Source organism: Tribolium castaneum, chromosome 10 (genome assembly GCF_031307605.1).
Source record: "Tribolium castaneum strain GA2 chromosome 10, icTriCast1.1, whole genome shotgun sequence".
NCBI lineage: Eukaryota > Metazoa > Arthropoda > Insecta > Coleoptera > Tenebrionidae > Tribolium > Tribolium castaneum.
In genome coordinates, this window is record NC_087403.1 from 1,039,545 (window position 1) to 1,050,029 (window position 10,485).

General features: G+C 35.2%; 1 long non-coding RNA gene across 2 annotated transcripts; it reads left to right on the plus strand.

Annotated features, from left to right (window-relative positions):
* The first annotated feature begins 504 nt into the window (after nucleotides 1-504).
* Nucleotides 505-2,323, plus strand: LOC135267260 (uncharacterized). 2 transcript variants are annotated; one of them, XR_010335656.1, is made up of 2 exons: nucleotides 505-1,199; nucleotides 1,235-2,323. It is a non-coding gene; the product is annotated as an uncharacterized LOC135267260 (long non-coding RNA). The 2 variants fall into 2 exon arrangements; XR_010335655.1 differs by having other exon boundaries at nucleotides 505-1,170.
* Nucleotides 2,324-10,485: the final 8,162 nt, after the last annotated feature.

Below are 10,485 nucleotides of genomic sequence, written 5' to 3' on the forward strand. Positions count from 1 at the left end.
TACGCCAGCGTAAAGGTCAGGGGCGGATACAGAAATTAATTTCTAAAAATTTTTAGAATGGTGAAGCTAATGAATGAAACTTTTACTATTTTTTTTAAGCATTACTTCATTGGTATGCGAAGCACTAGTCCAAGACGTTTCTGTTGATAATGATCCATTACTCTCTAAATACCCAAATTGTTCTAAATAACTTGTAATATTAATATCATCTGAACTTTTTACAGTAGTGAAAAATAGGAAAAGAATAAAATATTTCATTTAATAGAATAAATTCCTGGACGCTGTCGACTCATGGACAACGCGATTTAAATATCAAATTGAACTAAATGGGAAGATCTTCAGAAATAATTATATTACAAAAACAATCTTCACAATCACTAGAGTTGACAGTAATGACCACATAAAACAGAAGAACTCATTTGTAACTGGGTGCTATTCCACGCAATATTTTTTCCGCTACTTAATAAATATTTTTTAATTTTTTCTGATGGAGATATTCCAAAACTGTCAAAATATAAAATATTTCTCAAATATGGTTTGTTTATGTAACATACCCAGTGTGAGCCATAACAATTAGAGGGTTGAAAATTAATTATACCTGATTCATCTTTTTCAATTTTTTTGGGTAACAAGTCAATTGCAAAAACACCTCGAAAATTTCGCGTAGCTTCATGAGGCGAACCCGAATTTTTCATAATATCAGATATTTCTATATTACTTAAACCCGATTTCCTATCAATTTTATTCCTTGTCCATATGTCTTCGTCTTTGGGTTTGTGATTATGTTCATATAATTGTTTTCTAATAAATCACGGAAATAATTAACTGTAATTATGATAACTCTTATTTTTAACTGTTGAAGAAAAAATTTATTTTGGTACTTTATTCATTGTCCCAATATACTACTTTGGAACAACCGAAAATTTTATTAAATGAATTGGTTTAACATCGTTTCTTAATTAATTCATTTCCCACAAAAATTTGACCAAAATATTATTTGAATAATAAAATAACCCACAGAACAAAATAACCAATGTGCCCCTCTTTCTATGCGTTCTATTGCGTGCGCGTCTACGCTTCTGCGCGTAGCTTCCGTGAAAAACGTGCAGTAGTGTATGGTATGGTATGGTTTAGCGTGCCTTGCATCCGCCATATGTCTTTAGATGGAACGTTAGTACAATATCCGAATATTGAGAACAGTAAGTTTTAGTATTTTAATGTATAAATATATTAGATGAATTGCCCATGTTAATTGGGTGTCCTTTTGAAACGACCATCGACGATGCCAAAAACTACTTCTTACGTTATTGCTACAAGGATGTGGTTATTAATGACATCGTGCCGTGGAAACGGAATTGTCAACCGTCGTGTGCATGGAGGGTCGTATATAAAACTAGCGGCTAGCCCTTGCCGGTCTACAAATTTTCGCTCAGTCGAAATGTTGCGAGCGAGGTCGGAACAGTACGAACGGAGACCATAACGGACTTCTCATTTCAGCTGGGCATATTGGAATAGTGGTTTTTATGGAAATATGTTGCGCGTGGCTGGGGCTTCGCCCCAGTTAACTAAAAGGAAACAAACCCCACGACCAATTAAACTCGAAAACGTGGAACTCGAAACGTGGAATAGTGTTTTTTTATGGAGCTAGGGTGGCGTACAGTTCATAAACATAAACACTATTCCACGTTTCGAGTTCCACGTTTTCGAGTTTAATTGGTCGTGGGGTTTGTTTCCTTTTAGTTAACTGGGGCGAAGCCCCAGCCACGCGCAACATATTTCCATAAAAACCACTATTCCAATATGCCCATCAATGCCGATTGTTAATGTAATTATTTTTAAAATACTCAGAAAACTCTTTAGACTTAACCAGCCCAGCTGAAATGAGAAGTCCGTTATGGTCTCCGTTCGTACTGTTCCGACCTCGCTCGCAACATTTCGACTGAGCGAACATTTGTAGACCGGCAAGGGCTAGCCGCTAGTGTATATAAATTAAAAGATCCAACTCCCGTGGAGGATTTCTGCATTCCTTTACCAGAGGGCGATGAAGAATTAAACAAATTATTTGCTAATATAACCCCCATGAGTGTTGGAATGACAGTAGCCACCAAAGGATATACTTATGATAAAACCTATGCTTTAGTGAATTATATGCCAAGGAGTTGCCCTTGTCCTTCCTACACAGGATTTTAGTGAGACCGCAAAGCTGATGATACCTCGTATGCGGTCAGTTACAGAGAAAGTATGCCTTACTTTCGGCAATATAACATTGTAATTTAATTATTTTTTGTTATTAGAAAGTGAAATTAAGTTTTTATATATAATATGAATTAATTGAAAGAGTTGTGAAATTAGCTAATTTATTTTGAATAAAGTATTATTTTCTTAGTAATTTTTTTTAACAAAAACCATAGATCCAGTTACGTCTGACTCACATTTTAAAGAAATCATAAAAAAGGGTTTTCTCGATTTTTACGCTTTTCTGTTTACCCTTGAAAATCGGGGTGTTTTACCTTTAAAAGTGCTGTGTGCTGAAGGGGCCCTTATAGTAGTTAAAAAGCAATAAATAAAAAAAATGTTTTTTAGAAAAAAGTTTTTATTTAAAAGATGCATTAAAAAGTAAAAAAATGTTTTTCTATCAAAAAAGAATATTTTAGCTTACAAATAGGGTTTTAAAATTTATAAAAGTTTTGAAAACGGTCAAAAGTCATAACAATACGAATACGGCATTACAGATTTACTTTCTTAAATTGCGCACTGTTCCCAAAGCTTTTATTAATTTTGAAATCCTAATTTGTAAGCAAAAATATTCTTTAACATTTTAAAACATTTTTTTTATTTCAAAGATAAAAACGTTACAATACGTGGCATTTCCGCCACAATTGGATTTTCATCTTTAAAGTGAAAAATTCTGTGGCATTTGAGCCGCGTAAAAAATACAGGCAGGAGTATGTTCCAATATATTTTACACGTTGCCGAGAAATTACATTTCAAATTCAGGCTGAAATTCCTTACTTTCACGCATCGGCCGCTATTAGATATATCGCAAGAGGTCGGTTTTATTTTTTAAAGAGTTTGAGGTAAACGGTGTATTGTGATATAAAATATTTGCGGTGATTGTAGTTTTGCAATTGTGGGATTTAGTTGCAGCTAATTGGTTGCGTGAATGAGGCTTGAAAGACCGAAACCTTCCGTGTTATAAAATTTGATTTGATTTGATTCCGAGTATTTTAGCGGCAATATGTGTCAAATAATGTTGTATTCGTGGGTTATTTTTCAGATTTCGTTCCGGTATCGGTTGGCTGTGCTACATTTGGTAGTTAATCAAAGCATATCGATTCAGTTTGAGCATATTGTACGAAGCCCTATTCAAATTTTTATCCATAGATTGTGCTTTTGTATAGTTTGATGAAAAAAATTGTTGATTTATTACCTGTGGATAGACAATGTATAAATGAATTTTCCGAAGGAATCTCGAGCGATTCGTGCTTTTTTTCCGAAAAAAACATCTTGCACGATGATTGAACGGAAATTAAGCACGGAGAGCAAATATTCTCAATAATGTGGGGGTTTTTATTCGTTTTTTGTGCCGGCTTATTTCTGTTGTAATATTTCTCTAGTCCCGTTTCAACGAAGAAGCAATTATTTTGAGCACAGTTCCTGAATTATAAATGCGCTAGTCTTGTATATTAATGACACTAGGTATAAATTTGAAGGTCGTCCCTGATTAAAACATGAAGCACATGTGCCAGTCCGGTCCACGAGGAATAACAAGTCAACCTTTTCGTCAACCACCCTGTAAACAAACTCAAACGCCCGGCTTTTTGGGGAAAATGTAAATATTTGGTTAATTACGACTCGTTTTGTCCTGCAACCTTTCAAATTCTACTTACATATTTTATTGCATTCCAGCGACGAGTTAACACGCGCTCGAATTAAATTGCACCGTTTATCAAATTACAAAAATACGAGATTTGACAATATCGAGCATTGCACTCGCAGCTCCAAAAGGCGCAATTTATTTCGTTGCGTTTTTATTAATTATTACGGCACGGAGTTTGTATACCGACAAAGAAACGTTTTATTGCTTTATAAATACTCTCCTGCAACAAATCATTAGTTTCGACTGCGCTCTTATACACAAAACTTGAATCAAACGATGTTTGCAATCGAAAATCTGATGTTTATTTTCCTGCTTATAAATAAGCTCACCTACCACAAATTTTTAATTAATAGTCTACAAGATAATTAATATGTCCTGTCAATGATATTAATTAAGGTGGGGAACGCTAGACTAATAAATACGAAAAATAAATGAACACGATCAAAGAAAAGTTTATAATTTAATTATTGTGTGGATGCAGGGGTGCACCCCTGTACAGTGCGGTACAAAGAAAGGGCAAAAACTGTGCCAAAGCGGCAAGACGTTGCTTAATGTAGATAATTAGTTTCTTACCGACTTATTTACAGTAATTGTTCCGAGTAGCGCGCAAGGGTTATGGTCAGGTATTGTTTAAGCTAATTTGCTTGGTCTTCGTCTTATTGCATTTCATACATTTATGGTTGTGTAATTATTTTTATGACATAGGATATGTTAGCTACTGGTTTTGCACTTCTCTCACCATCGGTGTTTTAATTGAGAATGTGTGTTATGTCCGACAAACCTGACAAGTTATAGTACGCGTCAAAAACAGGACCAATACAAAGAAAAACACTCAAACAACCCTTCTTACGTCGAGCATTGCCAGTCTTATTAACGTTCACCCCACGATTCGCTATTGTTTTTGCCACACGGGGTGTCCGGAGGAAAAGTGCAGGTATTAACAATTCAATAAGTCAATTGTGCAATCGATGATGCGATGATTTTAAAATGAAAGTTGTAGGATTGTGATCAATCAACGATTTCTATTTTAGTCAAGATTTTCTCATCACTTCACCAAGGAGTGTTACTGTGCTAATTTCCGTTCTTTAGCGTCTTCTATCTCGCACTCAATGGAAATGTCTTATTAATATTATTATGACTGAGATGAAAGATCAGATAAAACCTTGTCACCTACACAGAGCAGCAAGCAACAGATAAAAGGTGATTCAAACGGAGTTTGGAAAAAATTTCTCAGACTCAATGACACGTAATTAATTTTTGAGATTTGTGAGCCCACCCGAACATCTTGCAAACAACAATAAAAAGTGTACCAAGAACGGTGCAGAACTATTTTAATTAAAAACCCTTTTTAATATGGTTTCCTCTGTTGTGCACATTTCCGGTAGTGCAAACAATGTCCATTTGATTTTAATTAGCGGCAACTATTTGCCTTTCTTAATCTTAGCACATTTTTCACTGCACCTTGTTTATCCGATAACTCTAAATAAACAAGTTTCTAATTATCGCACTGCCATTTGTTTCGGCGAATTGGAAACAACATTGAACTAAAAGTAAATATTCATATCATAAAGTTGGTGAAAAGTCGTTTCAGTTCAACTCGTTCTATTTCTTGCACAAAACAAACCAATTTCAAATAGAAACATGAAATTGTATGTGATCTGGAGTTTACTCTAAAAGTTTTCTCCCAAATCTCGAGTTTGTTTAATTTGGTTTTATGTATAAGCTGTTTGTAAATAAAATCTGGAGAGATCATAATCAATCGAAACAGTTGTGTTAGCCAATCACTTAAGATATGGAATGTTATTATGTCGCGGAACCAGGCAGAATTTTTGTGAAACTGCCTGAATGCTCAACAATTAATTCCATAATTGGTTCAAAATTATTATGTTTGCCTTCTCTTGCGTAATTTCGTTCAAATAGACAGAAAAGTTAGCAATGAATATCAACGCTGTCCCAACAATCCGAAAAAGCTCCATAACCCTTTCCTATTTTTAGATTACTGCCGCGTTTCTTAATTTGATTTTTTTGACAAAAGCACGCTTTAAAACATACATAAAAACTGAGAATTTAAAAAAAGTAGGACTTTCACCCTCTTAAAGCAGAAAGTTAATGTTTACAGAATATATTTTTTCTTGTTTACTGCAATCAAGAAATAAAGAAATAAAAAAATAAGAGATTTGTTGCAAGTTGAATAACTTAAAAATTTTAAAGGGAACATACTACTTTTTATTTTTGCATAGTAATAGTAATAATATCACAAATTATGGACCAACCAAAAACACCAAAAAATCACTTTATTTTATTTTTTACAGTGATTTTACTCGGTTTTTTTTTAATTAAAAATTCACTTTTTGTAAAACTACGACAAAATACGCCGAGAAATCGTGTAATTATGTCGAAGCGTACATTTTGAGTCGTTATACGGATCAGTTATGTTGACCCACCCTCTACATATTTTAAAATAAAAATTGATTAATTGAATTTTCAAGTATGGTTTATTTTTTGTCTTTAGTCTAGGAGGGACAAAGGGTTTTGAAATTAGTGGCCCAGTCGAAATGCAGAATAAAGTGGCACACCTGCATTTCGAACTGTGTATGGTTCCATCACATATTAGCATATTTGAGGAGGAAAGAGTCGATATATCGATTAGATTAGGTCCTCGCGGCTCCACAAATCATTTAGGCGAAACAACAAATGCAGAGTTCGGTTCAGTGTTGGCGACAGGAGGCTTAGGTTAGGTGTGCAAGTTGCTGTAATCCCACTATCGGATGGGCGTGTAAGAAAGGTCTTCTTGCGCCAAGGAAGGTTTGCCCGCGGCCACGGCCTTTCAAATAACCAGCCATAAAACTTGTAATGAGTTCCCCTAGCGCCCCCCGTACCCTTCCACACCCATATCTGACACCTGTTCGGCTGTTCGTCTCACTCCGTCAAGCCCCTCCACTCTCCCGACGAACAAGACCCGATCTAGGCGTTAGGCGAAGCTCTAGATCCAGGTGTCTCCAAATCGCCACTGTGATTCCCCCAATTCGGGGGGAAAACCTGAAACGGCGCTAATTATTCACGCAGCCGACGCGATATTGATTCCAGGATACGAAATAAAGGAAGTTAAACTCCTGAGCGACATGTTTGCCTGCTCCTATAAATAAATCAGCATTAAGGAATTTAAAAATGACCGTGTGAATATTCATGTGTTGGAGCCAGAGCTCGTCCTATAATCGCAGATCGGTCGGCTCAGTGGCGGCTCGGGATTTCGAAATCCGAGTCCGAACACCGATCCCAAATCCCACTTCAAAGACCAAATTCATAAACAATACTCCCTCTTCTTTCACGCATAAATTCGATATTTCACATCGACGCTTCTATCACTTCCACCACAAACGGAACACTCTTTCCTAACAGCTACCGGTCACGACCGGGATTCTACAAGGTTCCGCACCACATCCCCTCTCATTTTCGTGCTCTTTCCAAAGAAATTATCGCAAATTATCTGCGTTGATGGCTTCCTTTTTGACTAATTCGACCAGAAACACCGCGAACGCAGGACCGGTTCCAAATTACACCAGTGGCGGCCGCCCTTCCGCCAAAATCAAATTTTAAAACTCATATAAGAATAAGAGCTATTTTGGCCTTTGGGGTCCTTGATAACAAAGTCTATTGTTTCGATAAGGCCCTTTTTCTCTTAAATTTTTTAAGAGGATTCTAAACGTTTCGGATATATCCTGAAATAACCATCTTCCGGCCTACAAGAAACCCTATACAGAGTGTATCAGAAATACGTGTGTTCATTTTACCACGTAATAACACTCATAAGAACGACAACTTTCCTATATAACATTTTGCAAAATTCTTATATATTATTTTCACTGTTTTTCTCCTTTCTTTTGTGCAAACGAGCCGGTCAGTGTTTAGAAAAATCGAAATTCAAAAATGCTTCAAAAGAATAAAATGTATTTTTTTGAAAAAAAAATTGACGAAGTTTTTAAATAAAAGATAGTCTTTTAGGGAGAGTTATAGGGAGAATTATGTTACTTCAACCTAATTCTACATGACAATAATAAGTTTTTCTGTTAACTAACTTTTAAGTCTTTGAGATGTTTGAATAAAAAGAAGTTAAGCGGTGCTATAAATATTTGGACATACCTAATTTTTTCTATTACTAAGAGTTTTTATAGTCATACAATTTGATGACCAAGTCAGGTTGGTATAGGCGGAACAGGAATTTATTTTCTTCATTAAAAATTTGACAAAAATGTTCAAAAATAGTGAAATTTTTGAGAGTGGAATTGGTTTTGAAGCTTCCACGTGGCTTGGAGGAGATGCATATGACATGTGCATGATAATTGCGCGGATTTATTGCGGGGCAGGCAAACGAGCTTCTAATTGTATTACAAAAATGATATGTTTTGTAGTTGTTAGACATAAATAAATCCAAATATAATGAACAGTAGAGTGTAATTTATATGTACCATGTTGTAATTACAATTGTTCCGTCTGTTAGAAAATTATTGGTTTATTGCGGTCTATAAACATAATTGCATGTACTGAGGATATTACCAATTAAAAACACACGGTTTCTGTTTCAGCTGTGTACGAATTAATACGTGCGATCATTTTTGAACGAACGTCTAATAAGATCGGCTTCCCAACAAACCAATTCAGTATTCAAATAATTATATCGAGATACATTAATTATGAAGAATGCAACGAAATGTCTGGCATGTCAATTATATGTTACACAAAGTTGTTTTATTTTTGTTCGTACGAGATTAAACTGAGGAATTTTAATTAATCTCAATCTCAAATGCTGTTTTGACAATGTAATTGTAAACAAATCGAACGGAGCTTATCTGTCACAGACTCGCAGGCCGAGCTTTTGAATGTACGAGTATTTCCACCTGACTGTTGTAAAATAGCGAAATAATGCGTGCATGCATTCGGACAAAGAAAAAAGTAGTGTCACACCATTTAGATAGCAAGCACTTTGCGACCTTGTTCGAATATAATATTAAAAGAATTGTGTCAGAAGGATAAAGAGTGAATCAATGTTATTATGTTGGAGTGCTTTCACGAGTTGAATTGCACCTCGACTGGAAAATTTTTCTAAAAGTGGGAACTTGCTTTGGGCGAAACCAAAAATAAGGATTTTTTTGTCAAAAGCTACTTCGAGTAATGTTGAGAATAGTACATTAATTATCCTTGACGTAATTTATAGCCTTTAATTATATTTCTTGTGCGATAGTGCGGCGGCATACAGTAGGTGTTAAAAATGTGTGTTATTTTTAAAATTACCAGCGGAATAACTCCTTAAGTGGCATAAACAGAACAAGTCTGGAAAAAGGTGCAAGTGTGGCCGTTAAAATGTCAAATAAAAGCAGAGTTACCATTAAATGTGCAAAGCCGACAGCTATTACTTTAACCAGCAACCCATAAGGGTTTTATGTAATAATTCCAGCTTTCGCATCCCCACCGTAATAAATGTGAAGTTATTCATAATACATCAATATATCATCGGCGAGTTCTTACTATATCTTAAATTCTTTTAGCGGCTGTATTAGGGATTAAGCAGTCAAGCATTGCATACTTTGTTGGTAAGTGTAGTAAAAGAGCGTCCGGACATTTATTTGATATATCGGCACTAAAATTCAAGCTATAACAAAAATAATACGCCTAAAGACAACTCCGCGACGATGTATTGCTGCTCGATGACTTCTGCAAATGCTATTTTTTCAGCGAAGCCGCTCCAGACTGAATACATTTAACACCCTCAAATTTATAGCCGAAACGACGTTTATTATTTGTAATAAAGCTGAATCTTCATGGATTTTTCAAACTTTAATATATATTGTAACAATGCAATCCTTTTAGCACAAGTCAAAAGTTTCACAAGACGTAATTATATTACATCCCGACTTAACATGTTTGTTGCTTCTATTCCCCCACGACTTCCATAAATTATTTTCAAAGCGGCCATTTTCATGAAAGCTCTCAAAAAAATAAATACACCCAACTTCAGGACTTGACTGACACTTAAAAATAAGCTTACATTTTCTCCCAACTTTTGAACCCATCAACTGCCACTTTATAAAGCATCCTAGAAAGGATTAATTTTCCGGGGCTGGAAAAGACCAAAACATATGTTAAATAAGTAGATAAATATAGGACTGGAAATGAGAAAAGTTTTTGCGAGCCCTCCGTCAGCGAATTTCGCTCCCAAAGGGAAAAGGTCATCGTCCTTTGTTTAATAACGGACGAGGTGTCTATGAGGACACTTGAAGGAAAATTCAAATTTCATATCTCCGTAACGATTAAAGATGGCGGTCAAAACAATTATGCAGATGACCCATAACCCGCCCCACGCATCAACAATTCATAAGGGAAAATTATATCGCTCGAAATTTTCTTCAAAAAATTCAATTACGAACCAGCTGACAAATTTATTATTACAATCAACGAACTTGCCATAATCGGGCAAATAATTTAATTATTCCATGCGACTAGCACATTTGTGTAATTAAATGTGAAAATTATTGTTATTATACAGTAATGTAATGATAATTATTACATGCCGTGTATCAATTATTCTATAAGCGATTAATTTACATTTG